Genomic DNA, 6316 nt, shown 5'->3' on the forward strand with positions numbered 1-6316 from the left:
TAATACATCTCTGAAAGGGAGATGCAGGGAAATCTTCACTGTAAACTCAGCACCTGAAAGCCCGCTCACCTGTGTTAATGCATGCTCTCCTGAGGCTCCACTTTAAGATGTCACTCCCACACTGTCATGCGCCCTGGAAGTGAAATACCTGAAACCAAATCACCCTGGCATCCTAGTTTGGGTGAGCAGCAGCCAGAGGCAGATTGGCTTTCAGAGCAGGTGACAGACAGCCCAGAGGCCTCTCTCCTATAGTGGTAGGTAAGCAATCAGGTTAACACCACCTCATTGCTGGGATGGATCTTGCTTCCAGCAGGGCATCCCATTGCCTCCTGCATAGGAGGTGAGCCCAAGCAGATCTTCACAGAAATTCAATAGCCCTGTTCGGCTTTCACTGTTTCTGTCTCAATGATATTAATCCCTAGTCCACCAATGGTTCTCAGAACTATTTTTCAACATTTCTAAGATTAATATATAAACTCATTATCCATTTCCAAACTTATTAGAGGCACAAAATATCTAGATAACCAAAACGCCATATGCTTGATTTTCTGTATCTTTTAATTTAGAACCTATGGAAATAAGGAAGAGAGGATAATTGACTTATATGGAGAGTATATGACACATGGTCAAGTTTCACAAGTGGAGAGGGAGGGTGGTCCAGGCAGAGGGGACTGCATGAGTCCTGCAATAGAGGCTTGAGACCCTTGAGTAGTCTTTGTATATCTTGGGAGAAGAGACACAAACCAGGTGTGTGGTAGAGTGACAAACATCTGTTAATGCCAATGCAAATATCAGTGGATGTGAACTTTTTTCTGGGGGGGCACTAAAGTTTTTTTAAAAGAAGGAAATGGTTTATTAAATTTATGTTTTAGAAACACCATTCTGGTGGCTGTTCAAGAGTGGATTCATTTTTTAATTACTTTTTTAGAACAGTTATAAGTTCACAAAAAAATTGAACATACAGTACAGAGAGCTCCCATTTACTTCCTACTCTGCCCCCACATTTTATTATTGATGTCTAGTATTAGTGTGATATATTTGTTGTAATTAATGAGCCAATATTCATACATTATTAACTAAAGTCCATAGTTTACATTAGGGTTCACACTCTGTGTTGTATAGTTCTGAGTTTTGAAAAATGCATATTATGAACCCAGCATTACAGTATCATACAGAAGCATTTTACCACCTTAAAAATTCTCAATGCTTTGCCCACTTCTCCATCTCCATGAACCCATGATCTTTAGTGCTGCCTTTTCCAGAATTTCATATAGTTGGAATCATATAGTATGTAGCCTTTTCAGACTGTCTTCTTTCTCTTAGTAATATGCATTTAAGGTTTTTCCATGTCTTTCTGTGGCTTGATAGTTCATTTCTTTTGGTAAGTCTATTTTATATTTTCCTTCAATAAATATTTACTGAACTTCTATATCAGTATTCTTCCATAGAAATATAATGAAAGTCATGAATTTACTTTTTCTAGTAGCCACATTAAAAAGATAAAATTTACTTCAATAACATTCTATTTAACTCAATATATTAAAAATATTATTTCAACATTTAATCAGTATAAAAATTGAGATACTTTATACATTTTTTATACTAAGCCTTCGAAATCCAGTTTGTACTTTATATTTTCAGCACATTTCAAGTGGACTAGCCATATTTCTAATGTTCAGTGGATACACTCAGCTGGGCAGTGAAGTACTATGCTGGGGATAGGGCAGGGATCAGAATGGACAAGGTTTCTGCACTCATGTAGTTGACAGTCTAGGGTGGGAGATAGATAATAAAGAAGTAAAATCATTTCAGAGAGTGATAAGTGTTACTGAGAAAATAATGCACTGTAATTACACAGAGACTGGGAAGCTGATTTAGATTGCCTGAGCAGTCAGGAAAGCCTTTCCAAGGCTGAGATCCAAATGAGGAGGCATTAACCATCAATTATCTATTGCCACAATAATGCTGTAGAACAAACCACTCCAAAATTCAGAGGCTTAACATAATAAGTAGTTATTATTGCTCATGAGTCTACAAGTCAGCTGGGCAGTTCTTCTGGTCCCACGTATGCTCACGCATGCATCTGTGGGTGGCTGCACATCAGGTAGGTAGCTATGCTGATCCTGGTTAGGCTTGCATGTTTGGGGGCTGCTGGCTGTTGATTGGTTTTGGATGACCTCAGCTCTTTTCCATGTGGCTTCTCATCCTCCAGCAGGCTAGCCCAGGCCTGTTCTCATGGAGGCAGGGATCCAAGAGAATGTGGAAGCTGTCAAGGATTCTTAAGGTTCGGGCTCAGACTGTATCACTTTTGCCGCATTCTTTAGGTCAACGCAAGCTACAAGGCCAGCCTACATCCTAGGAGGAGCTGTAAAGTCACGTTAAAAAAGATGTGCATACAGGGAAGGATGGAAAATTCAGGCAATTTTTGCACTTAATCTCTCATATTATTTAAAAAGCTTTCAATTCCACCAGGACGTTATGACTGTAAACTTAAATGTGCCAAATAAATTATCTTCAAAATATAAAAACAAAAATCAAACTACAGGGAAAAATTGACAAAATTACTCTTATAGTGAGAAATTTTAATGCATCTTTTGTAGTTGATAGGTTAACCACACAATAAAACATTAGCATATCAACAGATAGAGTTGAACATAATTTACAAGGTTTTCAGTCAACAAATACTTATGACATACTTTCTGCATGTGAGGTACTACTCTAGATGTGCTGGGCATATAGTAGTGAACAAAAGCCAACAATCCTTGTCCTCACAAAGTTTATATTCTAGTAGAAGAAAACAAATAAGAAGTTAATATGTAAGACAAACAGATGACTACTATGGAGAAAAAATGACAAGGTAAGGAGTTGAACTTAAATAGCATGGTTAAGGTAGGCATTACTGAGGAGACACTAGAGTGAAGACCTGAAAGAGGTGAGGGAGTGAGTCGTGTGCATATCTCCAGAACTAGTGGAGGGAACAGCAGCTACAAAGGCCCTGAGGCAGGAGCTGGTTTGGCAGGTTCTAGCAGTAGACAGAGGCAGGCTTGGCACTGTGGAAATGGATTAGAGTTGTCAGAGGCCAGAACATGTAGGACCTTGTAGGCCATGATAAGGATTTTGGATTACAGTCTTGAGGAAGCCCCAAAAGGGTTTTTGTTTGAGGGGGAAAGGATGAAAACTCTGGAGAGAAGAGGGCTGTTTCAAGACAAGCGTGAGGTAGCTGGACCTTTAGAGGTTGCGGGGTACCAATCCTTGTAAGGCAACATGTCTCAAGGGAATTTCCCTAGCTTTGTCTTTCAACTAGACAGCAGTTTACTTCCCAAAGGATATCACCATCTCCAGAGAATATATTCCAATTATCCTGGAAAACAAAGTAATTGGGATTATAGCATTATTCATTTGCTCAATGCTCAGAATGAAAACCTATCCAAAGCAAGAACAGAAGGTAACTCAAGAAAGCACTCCCTTCTCCATTGGGAAAACCGTCAACAATTTATGGATTCACAGGTTAAGTGAAACTATTGTTGGTTTTGAGTCACTGATAAATGCCCTGAAAATTTTTTTCTCCAGATAAATGCCCTGGAGAAAAATAAACTAGGAATAGTGAGCATTCGGGAGTAGGGGTGTTACAATTTAAAATAGGCTGGTCAGGGAGAGATTAATTGAAAAGTCATATCTGCCCAGTCTGGGCAGAGCAGAGTTGGGGAGTGTCAGAGAGGGAAAGGCAGAGTCTGGCCCACATCTTGTAGGTTGTTCTAACACAACCACTACGAGGGCCAGTGTATGATTTATAATTTTATTATTCCACATTCTATGATGAGGAAAAATTTTCTGTACCCAATGTGGTAATTTCTGATTTCTAGTTCTCTGAATTTTGTTATATTTTACCACATATCATCAGAAAGACTAAATGGCAACTCCAGTTCTGAGTTTCTATGCCTATGCTAGAACACAATCACAATAATGGCAGAACAGGCACTTGTATTCATTTTTTAATTTTTGCAGGATTTCCTTTTTTTCAGTTAAAGCAAAGTATGAGTCCACCTGAGTGGAACTCAAGGTCATGGGGTTCTGCCCTTGTCAAGAAAGCATACAAGAGGGCAGCCTGCAGTATCAAAGGGTACAAGCTTGGATCAGATCCAGGATTTCAGTTTCTGGCATAACTATGACATTTAATACGGAAAAAAAATTAGACATCTGAGGGCTTGCACAGAGGCATTCTAGCAAAGAAGAAAGCACCTACTGACTAATTGGTGTGTGAGTGAAGCAGGTTCAAATGAAGTGAAGAGAACCAATCTAGTGCAGTATAAACTGAAGGAACTGAGAAGACAAAAACCTGCTTGCTTATGTGTTATCCACCTGGATGGAGTCCAGTTCACTCGCTGTGGTGTGAAACTCAGGGCTATGGCAAGAGAATGGAGTAGGGTCATTAGGGAAGGGGCCCTTAACCCCCAGGGACCATGGACCTGGTCTGAGGCCTATTAGAAACTGGACTGCACCACATGAGGTGAGTGGTGGGTGAGGAATCGAAGCTTCATATGTATTTTCAGCTGCTCGCCAGAGCTAGCATCGCCACCTCAGCTCTACCTCAGATCATCAGGTATTAGATTCTCGTAGGAGCACCGGTCCCTGGTGCCAAAAAGGTTGGGGACTGCTGATTTAGGGCATTTGCTTGCCATGTTGGAACCAAGGAGGCAAAAGGTAAAGATGGTGGTATAGTCTGCAGGCCCAGAGTCTGAACATCCTCTAGGAGGGGCCCTAGAGTGGGCAGGCTCTCCACTTGTCTTGAGTGTGGGGCACATGAGGGTGGGAGGCCTAGCACAGCTCGGCTCAGTATTTTTTATTTTATTTTTTTACTTTTCAAATCATGTACCATTTTCTACCAGATTTAAGAATGTCTACAAGTAATAATGGAAATTCAATGTTTAAGAAAAAGTTTGATTCCTTCATTAGTTGCAATACCTTGAGTGAATGCCAACCTATTTTTTCACCTGTCAAATAAGGATAACAGGGAAGGATGTAAATGAGGCTCTCTGGAAGCCTGGCATCATACCTGACGCATAGTAGGTTCTTAATGTTCTCCCTTTTCCCTCCCTCATCTAAATGAAAAATATTAGGTTGCTGACAAATGCTATGGGTATACTTTAAATCAGTGCTTGTCAACCTCTAATGAATGTGAGGATGAATCACCTGGGGGAATCCTGGTAAAGTGCAGATTCTGATTAGGTGGAGTTGGGGTGGGGACAAGCATGTGGCATTGCCAATAAGCTCCCATGTTAAGCCCATGCTGCTGACTTGGACTCTTTAAGTAGCAAGAATTTAACATTACTAAGTTCCATTACTTAGCACAACTACCACAAAAAAAGCCCCCAAAAGAGCGCCACAGATTGTCTATTCCTTTAAAAAATTAACTCTTCTACTTCAGCTTAGTGCAGTCACTGATCCAACCAAAGTACCCAGCACCAGCCAGGCCAGGGCACAGTGACATAGTGCTCTCCTACAGGGAGAGCTTGAAATTGTTTCCCCACCACTTTTGGCGTTTTAATCTTAGCTTTTGCCTCTGATAATTACTCCTAATTAGCACCCACCACCTTGTCATTTAAATAATTATAGTAAGTGCAGCTTACATCTCTGCCGGCAATCTTCAAACAATCTTGGCAATCTTCAAACCAACCGATAAAACAAGATCCTATGCTCTTTTTAAAAAGACAAAACTGACCCAAATAAAAGTTATGTGCACACCACCAACAGTGGAATACATAGACCTGTTATAACTTCCATTCATATGAGCCACCTAAGAGTTGATTTATTTTGAACCAAAGAAAGTACCGCATAGTATTCGGGAAATTGTAAATGTCAGAATATAAATTTTGCAAGCAGTGGCACAAAAATTCAGCCATACTCAGTTCTGCGTTAAATTACTATTGGGAAGGACTACAGGATCTCTGAACTTTTTTTCCCTTTATGGAGTTTTCAGAACATATTGGAAGAGCCTGGTAACTTCTGGGTGCCTTCAAAGCCAATTATTCATTTGTGGAACAAGGGGCGGCTTTTCACTGAAAGTAATTAGTAGTTGTCTAATTTTCCAGGGGGATCTCCATTAGCTGCCCAACAAACACAGGGCCATCGGAGCCCGATGAATCATGCGCCTCTTAGGAATTGACTGCGTTACTCTTTAGAATGTTGTTTTCCCACTGCAGCCTCAAAAAAGAAAAAACAAAACAAAACCCAAACTATCTACTTTTCTGAATAAGTAATACACTGACCCCCAAAAAACCTTAAGTGGAGCAAAGAGTGTGTACAGCACAAAACACTC

The 6316-nt window shown here is 40.3% G+C and overlaps 1 long non-coding RNA gene across 2 annotated transcripts in view; it reads right to left on the bottom strand.

Annotated features, from left to right (window-relative positions):
- Positions 1-892: 892 nt before the first annotated feature.
- LOC112482672 overlaps positions 893-6316 on the bottom strand; it is a 7162-nt gene continuing 1738 nt past the window's right edge. For both annotated transcript variants that reach the window (XR_003047380.1, XR_003047379.1), the window contains exon 2: positions 893-3361. This is a non-coding gene — a long non-coding RNA (uncharacterized LOC112482672). The remainder of the gene's footprint in view (positions 3362-6316) is intronic.

Source organism: Pteropus alecto, unplaced genomic scaffold, assembly GCF_000325575.1.
Source record: "Pteropus alecto unplaced genomic scaffold, ASM32557v1 scaffold155, whole genome shotgun sequence".
Lineage (NCBI taxonomy): Eukaryota > Metazoa > Chordata > Mammalia > Chiroptera > Pteropodidae > Pteropus > Pteropus alecto.